The sequence below is a fragment of the Peromyscus maniculatus genome, chromosome 2 (genome assembly GCF_049852395.1).
Source record: "Peromyscus maniculatus bairdii isolate BWxNUB_F1_BW_parent chromosome 2, HU_Pman_BW_mat_3.1, whole genome shotgun sequence".
NCBI lineage: Eukaryota > Metazoa > Chordata > Mammalia > Rodentia > Cricetidae > Peromyscus > Peromyscus maniculatus.
In genome coordinates, this window is record NC_134853.1 from 98,869,185 (window position 1) to 98,892,693 (window position 23,509).

Below are 23,509 nucleotides of genomic sequence, written 5' to 3' on the forward strand. Positions count from 1 at the left end.
ATACATACATACACACCACACAGAGTAAATAAATAAATTTACAAAACATCAGAGTTATTTAATAACAGAAGATATTATTCCCCATGTCCATGAATAACAGATTTCAGTACATGAATAATCTTAAAAGTATTCTAAGTCACATAGATGCTATTTTCTTAAATCTAAAAGAATTTCTTTTCCTTTTCCTTTTCTTTTTGTTTGAATTACAAATGTTCAAGAGTGTTATATTTACAGAAAAGGGGGGAAAAGCTTCCTGTATTTTCACTAAGGGGAAAATGAACAATTGATCTTTGAAACCTAGAAAAATAAAAAACCCCAAACTGCCACAATCTATAGGGCTTGGGACTTGACTTTATTCCAGTGACAGGGAACGAAGAAATGTCAAACACACAGAAAAGCTGGGACTGGATGGCTCCATTCATCAGAGGAAGATGCAGCAGATTCAACTGGGAATTTGGCCCGTTTATTATATAGAATAGGAGCAAGGAGGTGGGCAGCCAATCTGGATAGGGTGTATCTGTAGGAGAAGAATGTGAGACTACAGTCATCCAGGCTGATGATGTTGCTGTCAGTATTTTCTGCACATGCTGTCAACATCTGTATTTGGACCCGAGGAAGGCTTCGCCATTCCCATGGATCTGAGGCATTGCCATCCTGAATATGGATATGACCATGTCAACAATACACATTCACTCAATACTTCATTGCACTCCCCCACAGAAAAAAAAGTCCAATGCCTTTCTCAGTGCTGACACTTACATTAGAGAGATGCTGCCAGTGTTCCAAATATGAGGACATGCTCTCCAGCCACTGCCAGTCTAACCCTAATGGAGGGTCAAAGCATGATGGTACCTCATTCTACACAGGAACAAACAACTACCACACAGGTGAACATGACCAAGTGCTGCTGTGGGACATCTTTCTGTGGGCAGTGAATATGTATTGTTCCCATTGGTTAATAAATAAAGCTGTTTTGACCTATGGCAAGGCAGGATAGAGCCAGGTAGGAAATCCAAGCAGAGATAGCAGAGATACAGGAAAAGGACAGAGTGTGGGAGAAGCAAGCCCATGGAGCAAGATGCCAGCAGACCAGTAACACGATGGCCACATGGCAAAATCTAGAGTAATAGAAATTTAAGTAGTGAGAGCTAGTTAGTAATAAGCCTGAGCCATTTAACCAAGCACTTTGTAATTGATATTAAGCCTCTGAATGATTATTTGAGACACAACCATGGGATGGGGTGGGACAGAAAAGCCTCTGCTTGTGGAGGAGAAGTGTCCATGTTCCCTGTACACATGTAAAATGCATCTGTGGATCCTACATTTTCAGTCATGCTTCTTTTACATTTTAGTATAGGGGAAATGGAACTAATATGAGGAAAATTAAAGAAAATATCACGCTAAATGGAGTTTTATATTATATTTGTTTCTATAATTGAAGCAATTTGGCTTCCATGATAGGTGTTATTATTTGAAACTTTATTGCTGGAAGCAGAAAAATCACATATTAAAAGTAAACAATTGGGCCCCGTCCCAGGTGTACTGGAAAGAGATCAACCCATTGGGCTGTTAGGAGTGACTCAGTCCAGTGCTAACAGATGAGGACTTCAGACATTCTGCTCAACCTCCCAAATCTGAAGTCATCCATCTGCAAATTGTAGCCTGTACTGTATTTTGCTGGTTCTGGTCAAAGAAAGTTATCAAAGAAAAGAACAAAATCCAATTCACATTAAGAATGTAAAAATCATTAAGCATTTCAATATATATTTTTAAAACATAATAATCAAACTTGCTTTTATTCCTTTATTATAATAATAGTTAAATATATTTCAACTTAGTTCCTTAAATATTAGTTAAATATTTCAACTCCTTCATGAGTATATAGACTCTCTCTTTGCTCTATGATGACACCAAGTGGCCAAGAAAGGGATTCACTTCAGGTAAAGTTGAAGTAAAAAGAACTTCACATTCTCAAGGTGTTATATAATAGGAGAAAACATATATATGACAAACATTTGATGACTGTTCCTGTAGCACATATTACTAAGTGATGGGTTAATGACCTAAGAGCTTCAGCTGGACTGAAAAGAAGAGGAAAGGTGATGTCACTACCAATACTTGTGGGTTGTTCAGTTCTGCTATACTTCTGACAAGAGGATCAACCACCCTCCATAAGTGATATCTATCACCTCAAGAGGTTGGGGGATGATATCTGAGATGGATCTTCTATCCCAATAGTTCCTTCTTTTCTGTCTTATAAAAGCCCAGACCCCGATGCCATACACACATGTCTCTACTTTGGCAGAGAGACTATGGCCCTTCGGTGGTTCTGATTAAAGAACAATTATATTTCTGAAGATGCCTGATGGTTTCTTTTATTTCTACATCACCCCCACCGGTCCTGAACTGAGAGTAAGATCTATATGATCTGAACTAAACATGAATAAAATAACTTAGTGTGTATCTACTAAACAGAGATGTTGGTGAATTAATATAGTTTGCTTTTCTAAATGCTATCTCCAGTATACCCAGTTCATTTGTTCCTCTGGCTATAGTTCTCAAAACTTAGATTTCACATCATTCTATTAATAGGGGAGCCTGAGGAGTGAGAGCAAGAGAGCAATTAGAAGAAAATAAGATTAATTTTGTGCAATTTATTATCTACAGAGTTTATAGATGAATGAATCTTCATGTTATCTTCTCTGTTATTTATTTTAAGTGGCCATCACAAAAAGATCTTATTATAAGACATGGTTCCTTTGCTTAAAATTGCATAGTAATTTATCATCAATGTTCCATAAGACAGCAACAACAGCAACAAAACACTGTTTAAAGTGTAACAACTGAGACATTTTACTGGGCGTTATTTGTAGTAAAATTGTAGAAAAAAAAACATAAAGCAAGGCTTTTATTCACCTTTCTATTCTGATTTCTTACACTTTCTTGTGCACACTTTAAGGTTCTACATTAGTTAGACATTGAATTGTATAACACTTTTTAGGAAGTCAGGCATCTGTAAATTCTTCCAGACTGATCAAGAATAATCTGTTGTCAATGAAAATTCCTGGAAAGAAGCTGTGTCAGCAAAGACTTATTGATTGATTCAGATTTCATTGGTGAGATCAGACTATTTAACTTACCTTGAGCTAGTTTTGGAACCATGAATAAACTATTTTTCCACCTCTGTTGTAAGACCTAACATCTCATGACTAATAGGTAATAACCTTTTGACCACAATTAACTTAGCAGAGCACTGGTTTTCGTCAACCCAAATGTTAAGAATGTTATCAGATAGTAAAGGCTTATTGAAATCTCCCTGAACTTTTCTGTAATCAACTCTCTGCTGTACCAACCAATGTATTTTAAACTTGCCTTGACCTGTCTTGTAAAACTGTAAAGCTTCATGAAACTGCTTCCAAATTGCAACATAAAATTTGGAGCAACCTAAAATCTTTGTTTCTAGATCATAGTCATTCAGAACGTCATTCCAGAAAGTGAGATGTGTTTTGTTATTATTGATATTGTGTGTACTGGTCATATGATCACTAATGTGGCTCCCAAAAATTATAGTTATTTAAAAACTGATTTTTCCACTTCACTAAAAAAAAAAAATCCTTTCAGTAAGTCACAGTCCAATACATGTGTCCACCACCATGTGCTACTAACTGAGGGGTCTGTGTACAGAAAACATAGCCCTCGCCCCTTCGATTACTGCTGGATGGAGATTTTCTGTAGATATTTTCAACTCAGTTTGTTTCCCTATATGTGAGGAAGTCTATCAGGTTGACTTGTAAGAGTGATTAGATTCAGTCAGGTATTATATATCCTGTTCACTTACTTTTTTTTTTTTTTTTTTTTACTTATTGAAAGTTTGTTCTCAATATCCTCAATTATATGTGATTTCTTCTTGTCATTTTTGCTTAATTTATTTTGGGAGTTCTGTTGTTGGATGAATATATTTTATAATTGTCATATGTATATAATATATTGATTCTTTCATCATTATGAAGTATTCTTTAAAATAAGAAAAAATATACCCACTATGCAGATGAGAAAACTAGAATCCATGAAGTATTAGTAAGTTCTCACAACTGTAATTTCATTTTGATCTTTAGATTACTATGCTCAGTTCTATATTCACTTTTCATATTGTATTTTGCAGAGTATTAATTTCATCCACACAATTCAGTAACTGTAAAGTATTGCATATGGATGCTGATCTCAAAATTATTGATGAATTGTGATTTCTGCCATGGAAAATCTTGGAGGCATGATGAAGGTAATTAGTATTTATGAATAATGTGTTGAATTACAAAATTCTAATTTAATTACCTGTCATTCAGAGTTTCAATACAGAATTACGAAGTTATATTTACTAACATCACTCTCAGTCTCAATGTCTTTCATTAAATAAAAAGGCACAGACTCAGAAGGAGAAAAATGAAATGAGAAGTTGACACCACACACCAACAATGAGGCATGAAATAATGACACAGCAAAGAGAAAGCTGTCTTGAAATGAAAAATACATTTTGATTCTCAGTAAAAACTATTTGATGTATATTTCCACTATTAGTTCTGGCCTCAACTTCCATTGCAATAGAAGCCATTTTCTATGAATAAGTGCGTAGTCATTTCTATACTGAATTTTTTCCTCTGGTAATTCAATAGAATTGCTGCCCTTACTCTGCTTTATGGGTTTGTTAAATTGTGCTTCAGTTAGTACTTCACCCATTGGCTTGTATGGTTTGAGTAACTAAAATGGCTTTGAGACATGAGGTTTGCAAATGATAATAGCCAAATTTCGTTTACTAAATAGTTCTATTGTGGATAATCAAGTTGAAGTTATTCCTGTAGACAGGTGTTTTTCACATATGTATGACACTCTCAGCATCTATCTGGACTGCTTTTGAATAATTTACTTCTATGGCTTTTAGTTTCAATTGGATTTTATCAGCCTAATGACTTGGGGAATGGTTATGGTTAACAATAATTCAGAGCTGACCTTTTCAGAATTATCCACTTTTTCACTGGATTCGCCAGCAAGACTTCTAATTGAAATTGTCAGCAACAAAAACATGTTAACTATCAGCTGTTGAGTTACATTTTATTACTATTGTTATTACACTAGATAAATATTTAAACAGCTAAGAAAATCACGGCAAGAGAACAAAATCATCCATAGAAATATGTTATTGTATCCATATAAAATGTACAAATTAATTATCCTTTTTTAAAAAAAATAAGACTATGGGAAAAACTTTAAAATTGCTGTGTTGTCACAGGTTCCGGGTCAGCTAAGATGTAATAAGAATATAAAAAGGTTTGGATTTTTATATAGAAATTGGAAAAGTCAACCACAGCTTCAACTCTAAAATGTGCTTCCATGTAGGACTTAAATTAAGCATCACAAAGTAGTTAAGCCAATGCATGGTAGCTTCCACATATTATTAGGAGGAGGGGAGGAGAAAGAAAGAGGGGATAGGGAGGAGCCTTGGTAAAGAGGAGGAAGAGCCCATGACAGCAAACAGCAGCTGCAGACACTGGTAAAGGGGTGAAACATTTCTTTCTGTTTAGAAATTGAATGGGTTTTATAATATAAAATGTCACAACATTCTTTTGAAACTGTTCATTTTGATTCATAAAATTATTGTAATAAATAAAACATTTTAAGAGTGCTTTGTATTCTTACTATTTTAAGCTCTTATTTCAGTTGCAGACATTGAAAAAGATTGGCTATTAATCCATTTTTATTATTTGAAAAGTCAAAGATGTTTTGTTAGCAAATATAAGTATCTCTTTATGAAATATGAGCTAATTTAATTCAAATTTTAAAAGAATATGCCTGCTTTCTTTGTGTATTTTACCCTCTGGTTCATCAGTTACTTCTGACGTTGTGTCATTAAACTCAGGTCTTGAGCATCTGTGGCAGGTGCTATACCACTGTGTAACATAACTCACCCAATGCCCTCTACTTAAAATGAACTTTGGATGGTGGGCACACTTAGGACATGCTTGCCAATACTCCTTGTTTTCTCATTTCCTATGCACTAGAGTGTGATGACACTATGTTCTGCAAAATATTGTGCACCCTAATAAACTTCTCTGGGGTCAGAGAACAGAACAGCCACTAGATACAGAGGCCAGAAAATGGTGGCACGCACACCTTTAATCCTACCATTCCAAAGGCAGAGATCCATTCAGATCTTTGAGTTCAAAGCCATACTGTAAACAGCCAGGCATGGTGACTCACGCCTTTAATCCCAGGAAGTGATGGCAGAAAGCAGAAAAGTATATTAAGGCGTGAAAACCAGGAAGTTGAACTGGTTAAGCTTCAGGCTTTCAAGAAACAGTTCAGCTGAGATCCAACTGGATAAGGACTCAGAGGCTTCCAGTCTGAGGAAATAGGATCAGCTGAGGAACTGGCTAGGTGAGGTAACTGTGGCTTTTTCTGCTTCTCTGATCTTCCAGCATTCACCCCAATGCCTTACTCCAGGTTGTTTTTTATTAATAAGACCTTCTAAGATTCCTGCTACATCTGGCACCCAACGTTCGTGGTACGAATTCATGAAAAAGCAACTTGTTTGTGTGGCCTTGCAGGCCCCAGCTCAGACCAAGCTGCTTGTTGCCAGTTTTGGTGGCACACTAATAGGATTTACTGAAGGAGGCAGAGGCAAGAGGATTCGGAGTTTGAGGCTGGCCTAGGAGGCTTTCTAAGGAGAAGCTTCGGCCAGGACCGAGCCACAAATGGTGGTAGGACCATGGAGGCAGTGGCTGCTGCTCCATATTGCTGGCTTCTTCTCATCTTGTTGGTGACTGCGGTGATGCTGCTACCTGGGACAAAGGGTTTACTGTTGCTGGTTCAGAGAAGAATTGCCAGGACCATCGTGTTACAAGAGAGCATCAGTAAAGGTCAGTTTGGAAAAGTTTGGCAAGACAAATGGTGGGGAGAAATTGTTGTGAAGATTTTCTCTTCTAGGGAAGAACGTTCATGTTCCGAGAGACAGACGTTTATCAGACTGTGAACGCTCCAAACCACAGAGGAGGCACTAAATAAACAAATAAACATATAAATAAATAAATAAATAAATAAATAAATAAATAAATCTGCAGGGAACCATGACTATGCCTAACAGCAAACTTTGAAATCTTTGAAAGGATGATGGGACCCGCAATAGATGATTCCACATGGAATATGGTAAAGCCATTAAGCTGATTAATACACTACAGAAAGATCAACTTTGGACTACAAACTACTCAGTACAGTTTTGAGATGGCTAGCTGAGATGATCCAGCCTGATAGACTACTTGAGCAAGGACTTCAGGCAAGCCCTGCACTTTCCCATTATGCAGAGACTGGACAACAAATGATACAGCTACCTCTCCCAGGACTTGACAATTAACCCAAAAAAATTCTTTTCAGGATTTCCTAAAGATGTCTTTATCCCCTGAAAGCAGGGAGTAATTTTAAGAAAACAAAGTCCACATTCCCAAGATGTGGGACGGGAGGTTTTGGTTGTTTAATAAATTTTGGATATTCTCATTGTTTACAATGTTTGGTTACAAGTTGTTAATTGTTAATGGTCAGGAAAAAAGCTGAACATGGAGATTAGATTCAGAGGTTTTGTTTAAAAAAAGGAAAAGGTAGAAGAGAATATAGATATGAGGTAGATCATTGACTCTACTCTTAGAAAAAAGATAAAGAAATAATAGGATAAATGGGTAGATCATTGAATCTACTCTAAAAAGAAAAAGGGGAAATATAAAAATGGAAAAATGTAGATTATTGAATCTATTATGAAAAGAAAAAAGAGAATATGGGTATGATAAGATAAATAGGTCAATTATTATTATTATTACTATTATTATTATTATTATTATTATTATTTGGCTTTTTCGAGACAGGGTTTCTCTGTGTAGCTTTGGAGACTATCCTGGAACTCACTTTGTACACCAGGCTGGCCTCGAACTCACAGAGATCCTCCTACCTCTGCCTCCCAAGTGCTGGGATTAAAGGCGTGTGCCACCACTGCCCGGCATAAAAAAGGTCAATTATTAAATCTACTTTTAAAAGGAACTACTTGTTTTAAATAGGATAAGTAATGAAAAATTTTGTCTGAGTTTATCAAATGTTACTGGACTGGGCATTGTTATATATTAATGAAGTTTTTTGTCTGAACCTGTCAAATGTTAATGAACTAAACATTGTTAATGTAATTCTTTACTGTATATATTGTATATACTTATTGTATAGTTTTTCTTGTATTAGTTATAAGCTTTTTTAAATTTTAGACAAGAAAAGGGGAAATGTGGTGGTTTTGTGTTCCGCAAAATATTGTGCATCCTAAAAAACTAATCTGGGGTCAGAGAACAGAACAGCCACTAGATACAGAGGCTAGTAAATGGTGGCACTCATGCATTTAATCCTAGCATTCCAGAGGCAGAGATCTACCTGGATCTCTGTGTGTTGAAGGATACAGCCAATCATGATGACTCACACCCTTAATCCCAGAAAGTGAGCCTTTAATCCCAGGGAGTGATGGCAGAAAACAGAAAGGTATATAAGGCGTGAAGACCAGAAACTAGAAGCTTTTAGCTGGTTAAGCTTTTAGGCTTTTGAGCAGCACAGTTCAGCTGAGAGGCATCCAGTCTGAGGAAACAGGATCACCTGAGGAATTGGCAAGGTGAGGAAGCTGTGGCTTGTTCTGCTTCTCTGATCTTCCAGCAATCACCCTATTACCTGGCTTCAGGTTTGTTCTTATTAATAAGACTTTTTAAAATTCATGCTACACTAGAGAATTATAAGATTAGACACTGCCCACTTTGCATCTCTGTACCTCGAAAACATTCTTTACACTTTGAAATCTGATGCTTTATGTGAAAACTCTTACTCATCCATCCTCTTATGGCAAGTATTTCTCCTGTGAAGAGTTACTGATCTGATACAGATGGGCTTCTTTCAAACTCCACCATACACAGATATTTTTGCCTCTTGAAACAGATGTTACTATCAACATATGTGGCGATACTTTTTTTTCCCTAAAAATCCCTCTTGCCATCAAACAGACTGAACTTTGGCCTGACTTTGCACAGCCAAACTAATAATATTCTTTGTGCTGGATAGTTGTATGTCATCTTGACACAAGCGAAAGTCCAGCTGAGAGAAGACAACCTTAGTTGAGAAAATGCCTCCCTAAGATCAGCCTGTAGAAAAGGACATAGATTATTTTCTTAGTTAGTGATTGATGGAGAAGAGCTCAGCCCATTGTGGGTGGGGTCGATCCTGGGCTGGTGATCCTGGGTTTTATAAGAAGGCAGACTTAGCAAACCATGAGGAGCAAGACAGTAAGTAGCACCCCTCCATGGTCTCTGCATCAGCTCCTGCCTTCAAGTTCCTGCCCTGTTTGACTTTCTGTCCAGGTTTCCTTCAATTGATAGAGATAGCCAGCAGGCACAATGATTTTTAAGTATGGTGTTTCACAGCAATAGACACCTTAACTAAGAAATGTCTTGATATCATTGAAGACTGTACACTCAATCTACCATCCTACTGTCTACTCAGCCAGTTTTAAATTTCATCTGAATTTCAGAATGACTTGGGTTTCCCAAGTAATCATCATTTACAACCTAAGAGAAATCTTAAATTATGTAATATTCTGTGTCCCTGGGCCCATAAACTACAGACAGGAAGATGGCACAGGAGAGAAGTGCTGAATTTATATTTGAGCTTGCTCTTGTTCTAAGCTATGCAAAAGAAAGTCTCTTTCTTCACTCTTTAGACATGTCATCAACAGGACCATCAATGTCTTGCCCCTAGTGCATACACTACTTTCTAATAGATTCAGATCTTCCTATCGCAGCACAGAATGTGAAAATCCAAGATAATTGCATAAAGCTGTTTTTTTAAACATGACAGATGATATTTGATAACATTTCCTGATGGTGGATGTCTGGTGTGAAGAAGGTAACAGGTATGAAAAAATCAGGCATTCACAGAAAATGGCGTGTATGGCAGTTACCTGAAATAATTTCATGGCTGAGCAGTATACTTGGGATAGAAACCCAGAGATAGCAGAACTACAAGATGGAGTCTCCCTCATCTTTCTCATGCTAGGATAACCAAACCTGGAGCCTGTTTGATGACAGAACTGGGTAGTACCAATCTGGTGTCTCTAACTTCTTTCCCAAACACAAATTTCCCAATCACAGCATGCTAACTCACCAGCAAACACACCCAGTGAACAACAAATGCACCCTTGCTGCATTGAAGCTATTGTGAACCACTGTCCTGTGCATGCAGATATGACTTGACAATGCTGCTGCCTTAGGAAGTAACTGAAGGGAAATGAGGCACAAATTAAAAGCCAACGAATACAAGTTGTGCACAGTGGGTATTTCATTATAAATTATGAGAAAAACCATTAAGCTAATTTACTGCACTTTATGTAGATTGGGTAGCTGTTAAGATTTTCCTTGGCCAAGTTTTATTTTAGCTACTGGAATGAATAAAATGCCATAAATGGGAGCCAAAACTCTGAATTCCCATTTAAAAATGATTTCTTCTGCTAATTGTTTTCATGTTCTCAATAATTCACCACTATAAAGCAGTGAGCCCACTGAATTATACAGATGTAATTAGGTTGTTCCTTTAAAATATTTTATGACTCAGTATTTTTATGACTCCAAAAACCTTTATATTGGTTTTCTATAAATCTGCCCTTGGATGAGATTGCATTCTATCTCAGAAAATGAAATTGCACTAAAAGTATATATTCTTTTCCCAAGTTTAAAAGTTAAAATAAAAATGATGCTTTATCATTTAATCAGTTTTTATAAGGTACAAAAACAGAATGATTGTGAAAATGACTGACTATATGTAGACTGCCAATGCCTGTAACACTATCATGATTAATTAAACTAGGAAAATTGCTGTAAGTATAGATAATAGACATTTCTAAAATTTTCTGGAAACCACAGTGTTTCAAATACTATCATCATAAAAATTTTAAATATATCTGGGCATGATAGCTCATGCCTTTAAATCTCAGTATTCTGAAGACAGAGCCGGGTGAATCTTTTCAAGCCCAACCTGGTTGACTTAATGAGTTCTAGGACAGCCAAGACTATACAGTGAGATCCTATGCCTAAAACAAACAAACAGATGAACAACAATTTTAAATGTTATTACATACTTCAAACATTATACACACACGTCATTTCAAAGTGGGTTCTCAAATCATCTCTCTTGGTTTCCATATAGTAAAGTTACATCTCTGTTCTATTCCAGGTTCTTCCAAATGTTCCCAGCAGAGGAGCCATCAAAGCATCCTTAAGTACAGAATTGTGGGTAGGTGTTCCTTATAATTGGTACTGCAGCCTTAAAAGTAAGGACTCCTGTCCATCCCCAGTCAAAACAAAGCCACTTTGCATAAAACTTCTTCTACTAACTTGGGAAAAGGAAAACTACATTTTTTCTCCAAATGAATCTAATGCCTGTGCTTAACTTGTTGGCATCTCACATATTGTTGTATCTACTGTTGTTCTTTCCCATATTCTCTCCAGATGATCAGGAACACACATGCATTTTGCTAGACCTGAGGCTTAGCACTTCTTACATTCAGATAAAGTGTGAGAATCATGACAGCATCATGTAAAATCAACTTTCTCAATTTTATTAAGTCCTCTGTTGTCTTTCTTACCAACCACAGCAACTCAATCACTACATTTCATTGCAAGTTAAAGCCAAAGTAAAAATTATTTCCAGTTCTTCAGACTCTAAATAAATACAGCTTGGACTGATAAAAGTCAATTTAACAAAAAGTAGGGCATTTGAGTGTTCATGATGTTGATACCCATGCTTATCGGTTTGGGTTTCAATGACACAGCTGTGAATTGTTTCAAAATGCACATTTCTGTAACAGGAGCTTTAACTGTTATTAGCATACTATTTTGTATTCAGAATTTTTTCTTTTTTTTAAATTTTATTTTATTTTACAATACCATTCAGTTCTACATATCAGCCACGTATTCCCTTGTTCTCTCCCTTCCTGCCCCCTCCCCTTTCCCCCAGCCCATCCCCCATTCCCACCTCCTCCAGATCAAGGTCTCCCCCAAGGACTGAGATCGACCTGATAGACTCAGTCCAGGCAGGTCCAGTCCCCTCCTCCCAGATTAAGCCAAGCGTCCCTGCATAAGTCCCAGGTTTCAAACAGCTAACTCATGCAATGAGCCTAGGACCTGGTACCACTGCCTAGATGCCTCCAAAACAGATCAAGCCAATCAACTGTCTCACCTCTTCAGAGGGCCTGATCCACTTAGGGGCCCCTCAGTCTTTGGTTCATAGTTCATGTGATTCCATTCGTTTGGCTATTTGTCCCTGTGCTTTATCCAACCTTGGTTTCAACAATTCTCGCTCATATAAACCCTCCTCTTTCTCACTAATTAGAATCCCAGCACTCCACCTGGGGCCTAGCTGTGGATGTCTGCATCCAGATTCCTCAGTCCTTGGATGGGGTTTCTGACACAACTATTAGGGTGCTTGGCCATCCCATCACCAGAGTAGGTCAGTCCCAGCTGTCTCTCGATCTCCCCCAAGATCCAGCTATACCACTCTTGGGCATATACCTAAGAAATGTATTCAGAATTTTGTGAATTATTTCAATAATAGCTACTTCCTGTATTTTATGATAGTGATATATCTTCTACCATTTAAATAAGTAATTTTAAATGTTCTATGACTGTACTCTTTACTTTTTAGATGTCATAAAATGGACTTAATACAAGATAACAGACAGTTTACAATGTGTGAATTATGATAACCGTTTGTCATTTTAATTTCCTCTGTAATAACCTTGTATATTATTTTATAAATAGAGTCTTGTAGATTTCCACTCTTTGACAATGTAGTTTTCCTTTGACAACCATTTCTGTGTGTTGTCTCTTATGGTTTGCTGTTCAATTTGAGAGCCTGGTGTCTTGAGGGAAAAAATTCTATAGACTGTAAACCTTTATGATGACAATCTCCCAGAATCGTCATTGTGAGTGTATAATGAACTCTCATAAAGTAATACTTCAAAGAAAAGATAAAACTCCTTGTTCTGTTCCACATTGTAAGCAGACCCTGCAGCTCCCTTTCCCCAAGTGTTTTAGTAGTGATCCTACAAATTTGCAGGTTTTCAAATCCTTCAAGGGATTTTGAAATGTATTATTACCATTAAGCAATTTTATCTGAGCATAATATATACGAAAGTATAAGCATTTGAAATAAGCATAATAGCAATTTTTTTAACACCCAAATGTATTATAGGTTTATTAGATTCTTAGCAATGTTAGTGATGGGAGAATTCTCATTTCCTTTAAATGTTCTCAATGATCAAAGAGATATATAAAACTTAAGTATCTTTTAAATCCCTCACCCACTTTGAGGAAATAAGAAATTGGATGTCTGAACACTTTCCTGGAGAGGGAATTGTGCTAAAAGAGTACTCTACTGACTTAAAGAATTTGAAGGATGGTGCATGCATCTCCATACAAGAGTAAAGCAGAAGGAGAAGGGATGGTAGATTAAATAAAATTGTTAAATTTGGTGTGGCATTTCAATATCACTCTTTGATAAATGCAAAGGGTGCAAAGAACCTTAAAAAAAAGGTCAGGCAGACAAGATACCTCAAGAAAAAGAATGTAGGAGTGAGGCAGAGGCGAGGTATGATGTGCTTGCTAGGGAACTGTTAAACAGAGGATTCTGAGTGTTTCCCACTTACGTGACCGACACTGCCACATCTCTAGAGAGTGATGGTGTTTCTGGAGAAACCTGCACTGATGAGAAATACCAGCTTTAAATGCCAAGGTCCTGGCCAAGAGCATCACCTAAAAACCTTACTGCATACCATACTACTTTTCACCATGATACAACACTCTGAAGCTACTCTTGGTCAGCAGGACAGGAGAATAGAGAGATGGGAAAGAACCCGGTTACTTCGTACTTGTGGACTCTTACAGAATCTGACCCACATGGGCAGGTAGGGAAGACAGGCCTCAACATGGAATAACCAGGGCCTTAATGGGAATTCACATTGTTTTAAATATTAAAAATTATGATGAACATTTTAATACTTTAAAAATTAAAAAAAAGTTCTGGATCCTGCTTAAGTTTCTCAAGAAGTAGAGGAAAATCTGTTATCACAGAGTGAACTTAAAATGAAATTAGAACAAAACTAAACTCACTATTTTGTCTCTCAGTTTTACAAAATTATAGTAATAGTCCTGCCTCACCAGAGGGCAACAATTTCACAACAGCATCTGTCTGAGCTGCCCACATTTTCAGAGAGTCTGACATTATTTGCTACAGGCTTGACATAAGCAATGTCGTGTGGTTTTGATTCCAGGTACATTACACTTTTACAAGAATTCATTCCTCAGAAAAAGGAAGCTGTGGTCTCATAAGCATGGAAGACACTTAGTTTAGTGATACCAAATTTTAAAACAGCTGGGAGAAGGATCCGAAACAGTAGCATACCACAAAACCTACAGTCATTCTCAGGTGACAGAGAAATAGTACCAATCGATGTTAACATCCCATTAAGCCGGCCAGCAAACCAGAGAATGCATTGTCTGCAATGTGAAGCACTCCTCTAGAGACTTGGCCTTAGTAGAATAAATAAAAGGGGGTAAATCCTTCTATTAATTCAGTTCCCTCAGACCATTGATAGGAATTGTAAAGTCAGTTTCCTGAAAATAACAAGAACTTTGAAAAGCAGTCTCTTGTAGATGAATCAATGCAATATGCTGCAATGATCAGTTTTAGAAAATTAGGTATATGGAGGAAAGTAAACTAATTAGTATCCGGAGTGAATTGACAAGAACGTCTGTTATGAATTCAAAACAGTTGTTTCAGATGAAAACAAGCATTAAATCTAGAGGGGAAGAGTGGCAGATAGTATGTGGCTTTCTTTAAGGATACAATGAAAATGAGTCCCTAGTTTATAACTATAGACCAGCACTCCAGAGAGAAGCAGTGTGTATCATTCATGGCACATTTTGGTCATGATAAATTTGTGTACAAATGTGCCAAAATACACTGGCTAAGTATATCATTAGATTTTAAAATTATTAGGAGAATATAATATTTCATTTACTCATGGAAGCATTATATATATATATGCTTATGGAACTGTTATCACTGATATTACCATATGTTGGAACATATACAAGATGAGCTTTTCAGGGTTATGGGATACAATGCACTAGTTCTGTTTCCTTAGTATAGGCTTCAGGATCTCTTGTGGATACCACAACTTATCAATGCTGAAATACTTTATAAAAACAAACTGTGTGTAGTGTGCATAGAGTCTGTACATGCTATCCTCTATGCTATCAAGGATCTCTGGATTACTTTTAAGTCTGATTTCAATTAAAGTGCTATGTAAATTGTTACACTAAATTGTTTAGAGAATGAATAATGACAAGGAAGAGATTTTTATGTGTTCTATATAGAAACATTTTTTTTCCCTAAATTTCAGTCCATGGTTAGTTGAATCAGTATAGTCCATGGGTGCTGACTGTTAAATGCACATTTCCTGGGAAGCAAATGCTGACCCTTGGGAGGGATATCTTGGACAGGTAAAAAACTCAAGAGCAAATGAAGGGTTAAATACATTAAGTGCATCTGTGCGAGAGAAAAGAAGAGTTCCCATGGATTTCCTCATACTCAGAAAATCCTGACAGGGACTAGAGAGATGGCTTAGTGGTTAAGTGTACTTGCTGCTATTCTAGACAACCTGGGTTCCATTCCTATCACCCATATCTGAAGACTTAGGTCCTCTGGAGATGCACCAATTGCTCTTAACTGCTGATCCGTCTGACCAGGTCCATGAATGATTATCATGGCTGTGCTATCTGGTTTGAGGTGGATTGCTTCATCAGAAACCATGAACAATGCTGTTTAAATCGCCATTATGTTCCAGAAGGGTGATAAACTAATTTGCTGTTAATGTGTGATAGCACATTCGTGCATGTGGTTAATAATAGACAGCTCAAACAACTTTGTTACTGAGAATACTGAACTGAACAGGAAAGTGTTTTCGCAAAGCGAAGTAATAAAATTGATGAATCTGTTAGTCTGTTTAGATGAAGGTCATGAAAGACCATTTCTATCACTACAGAAGAGAAAACATATTTCAAGATAATATTTTTAATATACACTAGAGAGCATGTGTTCTAACTTGGTAATAAAGATATTGACTCCTGAAATGGTCGACTTTAGATGATCCATCTGTGTGCAGGAGATTAGGAAGTATGAGTTTCTATGGACTCAAAGGATTATTCTAGGATAATTTTATGTTTGATAAAGCAATATCATGGAGAAAATATATCTGCATTTCAGTGAAGTATGAGATTTCTGAAGGTATGAGATGGAAAATTCATTTCTGGGTCAGAAATTGTTGAAATAGATTTCAAATTGTTTTAGCAATGTTTAGCCCTGAATTAAAGGAAGCCTAAGATAAATAAGAAGGATATCCAGCAATGGTGTGTATATTGTCTGGAGTCCCGAATGTATCATTTAATATCAAAACTGCCTCTTTTAACTTGGGTGGGGGCTTGACACATGAACTGTGAGCTCCTGAAGTAAGAGGTGAGAGTAGGGAAACCCTGAAACTGCCCAGAAGACAGGATCTGCTGCCCTGTGAGAACCAACTCAGACACATTTCTACTTCCATGTGTGTAAAGACCCTGGTAAACGCAATTCTTACCAGACTCTCCTGATATTTTTTTTTTTTTTTTTGGTTTTTCGAGACAGGGTTTCTCTGTGTAGCTTTGCGCCTTTCCTGGGACTCACTTGGTAGCCCAGGCTGGCCTCGAACTCACAGAGATCCGCCTGGCTCTGCCTCCCGAGTGCTGGGATTAAAGGCGTGCGCCACCACCGCCCGGCTGGACTCTCCTGATATTAATGCCTTGTCTTTACAGTGTAACATGTTAGTTCCCCATCAAAGATAAAATTGAAAAAGAAAAAAAAGAAAAGAAACAACAGTACTGAACTAATCTCACTAAGGAATCTTACCACACAACAGCAGTACTATAGATTCACAGATTGATTTAGACAGATACTTTGGAGATAGTCCTGTGAGTTCAGGTTTCTTTCTCAATCATTTGGCTATTTGATTTTCTGTAATAACAACTCTAGAATACTCCTACTCCCTCAACTTCCCTGAAGTGATATATTGAAATAAGCTTGCTAAGTACTGCTTCAAGGCTCTTCAAACTTCCATCCACAATAACCATATCCATATGGCTGTCTGAACCTATACACACATACACACATAGTTAAACATTAGATTATACTTTTACAAAAAAGTTTGCTGGAGTTTGGGGAGATGTCTCAGTGATTAAGATCATTGGCTGGTCTTCCGGAGGACTTGCCTTCAATTCCCAGCACCCACGTGACAGCTCACAGCTGTCTGTAACTGCAATTCAAGGTTATCCAATACACTCATATGGACATACATGCAGGCAAAAACACAAATCACATGAAAAAAAGAGGGGGGGGGAATGTTACTGCTGATAAAAGGAAGGCATGGTGCTGTATACCTTGGGTTCCTGCATTTAGAGGCTGAGGTAGGAGGCTTACAAGTTCAAGGCCAGCCTGAGATACACTGTCAGACACTGTCTTGAAAATAAAACATAATTGTGTGTGTTAAAACATGCCCAGGGGGTGGCGGTGGTGCACACTTTTAATCCCAGCTCAGGAGGCAGAGCCAGGAAGATCTCTGTGAGTTCAAAGCCAGCCTGGTCTACAGAGCAACATCCAGGACCGGCACCAAAACTACACAGAGAAACCCTGCCTCAAAAAAAAAAAAAAAAAAAAAAAAAAAAAAAAAAAAAAACCTTAAATTTGCTGGGGGTGTGGTGCACGCCTTTAATCCCAGCACTCAGGAGGCAGAGGTAGGCTGATCTCTGAGTTCGAGGCCAACCTTGCCTACAGAGCAAGATCTCTCCAAAGCTACACAGAGAAACCCTGTCTCAAAAACAACAACAAAAAAAAAACCACAAACAAAAACAAAAACAAAACAAAACAAAAAAAACATGCCAGGACTGCTGTTTAGATTATTTAAGTAATGGTGTCCTGAATGTAATATACATGACATGACACCTGAAGAAGAATGTGAATGTAACTTTAGCTTTAGCCCTCTTCAAGGATGGATTTTTACACAGCTGCTTATAATCTAAGGTATTTGTGAATATACTATTTAAACAAAAGTGATCACAAAGGTAGCATAATGCTAGAATCAGAAAATTAGCAGTATCTATTCTAGCATATAATTTTAATTTTACAACTGCAGGTTTCAAAAGCACTTTTATTATTAGAATAATTGAAAATAGTAGTAAAGCTATCATCTCCCATTAAACATAATGCTGCAATCAGTGAATGATCTTGACGTCTCTATTTCTGCTCTGCTTTAAGATAGACAGGCAGATTGTACTAAACTAAATTCACAAAGAGAAATATGTAAGACTTACCAAAGAAGAGCCTCCCCTGAAGGGGAGTGGAGACTGGGGGTGAAAAGTGCAAAACTCCTCAAGATTCCCCTGAAGAAGAAAATGGGGACACCTTTAATCCACATCTGTGAGGACTATGTGTTCCAAGTCTAAATGAGTAATTACATTAATGGTCTGGGCATATTTACAGACTAATGAAATTGAAAAATTATTGTTAATAACTCATAGTATGTAATGTGAGTCTATCTTAGTTATTTCATGTGAGGTAATACCCCTCACAATATTGAAAGATTATGCATTATCCTTAAATATTTCTCTGTTCTATATTGCCATGCTATAGGACAAGAATTTCTTGAGTGACTATAAAACTATTTTCTGTCACTGAAAAATAATGTAATTTGTTAAAACATACTTTGAGTTTTCTGTGTGAGCTTTGGAAATCTGTTTTTGATTTTCTGGATTTCAATGGGAAGTAAAGATGTCAGACTTTCCCCTAATATTTGCCATTGATTATCCAGAAGCTTTCTCCCTGAAACATGAAGCATCCATCCATTAAATTGTGATGATTATCTGCAGACTTCTAGTTCCATACTCAATTTATTGCAATATATTTGGAAAGTTGACCCCTTTTATGGTAACAGTATAAAACACTGAGGCCACAGCCTAAGTCAACAATGTGTATAGAAAGTCCTCCATGCATATGAAGAAAACACATGCAAATCAGTGCCTGAATATTTATCAAATAAGAAAAGAACAATCATCTACAATTCAACAAGCTCACAGAATGTGCTATATTTAATGGCAGAAGGTCAAACTGAATGGCAGAGGTAGTCAGAACAAGATAGTCACTCAGGCTGGCCATTTGCATCTGAATGCAAAAATACCTTGGACAGTTTCTACCCATCTTTGAGCATGAAGTTCAGGCCTCCATCATGACTGTCCCATGTTATTCCTCACCATGCACACCTAAACCTCTTGCATTTCTTTCTTCTAGAAGTTTCTCTCTCTGTAAAACTGTTCCTACTTCACTATCTCTAAACTTGTGGGAGCCAACAGAACTTCTGGGTCAGTTGATCACATCAGTTTATTTATTACTAACATGCATTTCATCTGTTTTTCATTTCTCATATGTTATGAGCCTTATTTATTCTACAAATTTAGTCCAGCCATTTCTTTCTATTTTCTGTGTGAGCTCAAACTTTTGTCAAACTTGGATAGTGAGTTCAAACTCCACTACATCCTGAGTTTTAGGCCACCCCTCAATTGCTTGTGGGAGTGAAAACATGTTGCACTCTTTTATGTTGTATTTGTTTAAATCTGTGAAGCCGTGTTACTTGGACTGTCTAAAACACATAAATGGTCTAATATAGAGGTTAACTGCCAATATCTAGGCAGGAGAAAGGGTACACGGGGCTGTCAGGAGAGAGAATAAATAGAAGGAGAAAAAGAAGAAGGAGGAATGAGAAAGGAAGGAGAGAGGACACCAGATTCCATCCACCCAGCTATCAAGCTAAGGCTGGGCATTCATAAAAAACAATAAGTCTCTGTGTGATTTATTTGGGAGCTGGGTAGTGGGCTCCCCAAAGAGTAAAGAGTAAAACAACAACAACAAAAATGCTTATTAAGTTGAATTCCCATGTTTATTTTGAATAGCTGAAGCATGTGAACACAGCATATAGTTCACATATATGTGAACAGATGAGGTCAGTAAATCTTGAGAGTAGTTTGAGTACTTTTGTGATATAAAAATCACATTTCCCTAATCCAGCCCTTTATGTTTCAGGAAATAAAGCACTATTTAGTGATGGTTGTAGGTAAATTTATGCATGGTTTATCCTAACCGTTTCTTTTCAGAGGGCCAGTAACAACTTTTCAGATTATTGAGGAAACAAGCATGTTCAGATTTGCAGCCCTCAATTTTTAGATAGAGGGAGCTGATAGTACCTTTGATTTTTAAGGCTTAAAAAAAAGGCTTTCAAGCAAATGAAATACTGCACAATGTTACATGACCAACCTTAAGAATTTCCATTGCTTTCCTCTGGTATTTGTAGCTGTCTTTCCAATGGTTTCTTTTTATTTTCTGTCTTGTTACAATGTTTACATCTTCTGGCAAATTTTTATTTGTTTAATTTTAGCTTTCCTTGATACCAGATGCTTATAGACACACAAGCAAGCATATGTGTTAAGAAACACTTTGTTAACCTTATTATTCTCATAAGACATTACTGTTACAGATTTAGAAGCCAGTTCATCATTCTTCATACGCAGTAGTTATTTGAAAAGAAAATTGCCAAGAGGATTAAGGTTATAAATTAAATTTTATCCCATGTGTCTCAGTTAACTGTCACTGTCAAAGTAGTGGTAGCCAAGAGTCACCTGAGAATGAGATCTTAATTATGGAATGGTCAAGATCAAATTGACCTGTGAGAATGTCTCTGGAGGATGGTCTTGATTGAGAACTGAAATGGGTAGAGGTAAAATCAAAGAATGATGTGAACAGATTACATGTGTATCATCTAATAAATCCTACAATAAAAGATATGCATGACTTTATGTTTTTATGAGTGTAAGGCCTCAGGGTTCATGGTTAGTTCACTGGTGGGGTACACTGTTATAGTACTGTCACAGACTCCTATCTCATGATCTCACCTTTACTCATCACTCAGAACTGTTTCTCTTCCCTATTTCCTGTCCAGAAGATGGCCAAATTGAATCTAGCTGTGTATCTCAAATACTCTCAAATCTGAATCCTGTTGTTTCAAGCCTCTTCCAGACTCACTATTCCACAAACTGTCAATTCCTGATCACCTACTAGTTCATTTCTTCCAATATAAATTTTGCTCAACTCAGACATTGACTTCTTTATGAATGAATTCCTAATCTATGGGCTTTTTACTATCACGTTTGACCTGTGCCGTCATTGACCTGTGCCATCATTTGTGTTTCAAAAGCAGGAGGCAAAAGTGTCTGTTTAAATCATCACCTGGAATAGGCTTCACTTTGCTCATCATCCTTTCAGAATTCCTCTGGCCTGCTGCCCTTCAGAGAAATTCAACACAAATCTGACAGTGCCCCATGGCTGCTCACCAACCCCCAAATACATGTGGTAATAGTATTTTGAAGAAGCACACTAATTTCCTAATTAGTGACATCTGTTTCCTAAGGCCTCTTCAGAAGGCTTTCTCCTTAACATCTTCAACTTAAAAACAGTAGCCTGTTGACAGCTAAGTGGTAACCAGTGTGTTAACTCACTGCACTTTTTTTCTCAGTAAGCTTGGATGAACATTCTAAGGGCCATCAACTTAATGAGCACACATTTACCATTCTCATGGGGAGTGTGCTAGCCCATCATCAAATGGGCAGAACACTTAGGTGTCATATAGGATTAGGAAACACATGTACCCTGAACATGCATGAGCACTGACAGAATTCTACCAACTGCCAAAATATGTATCTAAACGGAAAACTGATATATTCACTTAAAAATTTAAGGGTGATTCACTCAACCAAGTTTGCCATAGAATTTGACTAATGTTTGCAACAATTTTATCTCTGTTGGCAACCCTGTTACTTGTCTTATGAAAACATACAGCATTGAACTTTAACTTTAGTATCTAAATTCCCTTTAAAGGAAATTTAGAAAATTAAAGAAAATTTAAAATATATTTTAATACACCATCTTAAAATAATAATTATAGCAAGGTGATATATACAGCCCTGAAATCATAATCTTATTTATACAAGGAATACTAATAGGAGTTGGCAAGTTGGAACATATGATAAAATGGAATAGAAAATGTGAGTGAAATTATCACCTTTACCCTTTGGTAAAACCTTATCAAAAAAAAAAAAACCTCAGAGTAGTGGAAAAAATGAGATGAACATTTTTGGTTCAATTATTAGTTACAAATGAATGCATCAATGACCAGAGCATGTGCATGTTGAGAATCTTGCAATAGGAATTCAGTAAGGTAGATTTTATGCATTGAGGATGTACCTTCAATTCAATAGGCAATCCTTCTAACATTAGTCCAACGTTTTATATACAGTAATAGAGCAGGCATGGTCTTAATCTCTTACTCCTTATTCCCAGTATGCACATAGACAAATCATTGCAACCCAATTGCCATTAAGGAGATTATGGGATGCAATCCCTGCTCACCCATCCTTCTTTGTTCCAAAATAAACTTTAGGGACCCTGTCCATTTAACAGACTGTCCAGCACTGTTTGTAGAACCAACAGGTAGTGTTTCAGCTGCCAGAGGGTACAAATTTGGGCACACACTTCGAGATCTTTTAAGAGAAAAAATAGTTTTCACAGTAGGTTAATAAACTACCTTTTGGGGACCTAAAAAGGTAATTACAAAGATAAGTATGTTGGATTTCAGAATAACTAGTTCAAGTCCTTGGACTACCACTTTCTAAGACAGGGGGTTGGGGAAGGAACACATTCCTTCAGTGCCTTCTTAGTATGGACTGTTACAGAATTCGCCAATAGTAAGAAATAGGTGGAAAACTTGCATTTGTTTATGCACTCAAAAAGTAAGCTTTTTGTGAGTTAGTCATGGGGCAAAATGGCTTTACTATTTTTTTTTCTAGTGCAAGGAAATTTTCTTTTAAAGGTAATAGGAAAAAATGAGAAAAGGAATCTTATAAAGAAAGTATTAAATGAAAAATGTAATTGAGCTCTGAAAGCCCTCAGTATTAAATGTGTTTAATCAAATTGAAATGGATTCTTCCATCTCAGTTTCACACAAAGTGCAAAATGCACTGTGGGAAAATTAGATAATTGGTTTAAAACCTATTACTGTACAACTCCACCTTCTTGCAAACCACATTTACTGTAGCATGGGTGAGACTGATTTTCTTTCACAATTTCTGTTTGTTTTGAAGAGTGGGGCATTTAAAAGCATTTTCTTTTTAGTAGATACATAGCAACCTTTCTGAAAATTAACAATGCAAAAAAATACAGCTCATTTTCACAATAAATGCCTTCTCTTTGTAGAAAAAAGTATTTA

The 23,509-nt window shown here is 36.8% G+C and overlaps 1 protein-coding gene across 13 annotated transcripts in view; it reads right to left on the reverse strand.

The window, feature by feature from the left end:
• Positions 1-23,509, reverse strand: part of Ptprd (protein tyrosine phosphatase receptor type D) — a 2,233,434-nt gene that overhangs the window by 1,633,168 nt on the left and 576,757 nt on the right. For 12 of the 13 annotated variants that reach the window (XM_015999923.3, XM_076564405.1, XM_076564406.1 and 9 more), the window contains exon 3: positions 18,513-18,581. The exons of the other annotated variant lie outside the window; for it this stretch is intronic. The gene's annotated coding sequence lies outside the window, so the exon portion shown is untranslated. The remainder of the gene's footprint in view (positions 1-18,512; positions 18,582-23,509) is intronic. 13 annotated transcript variants of the gene reach the window in all.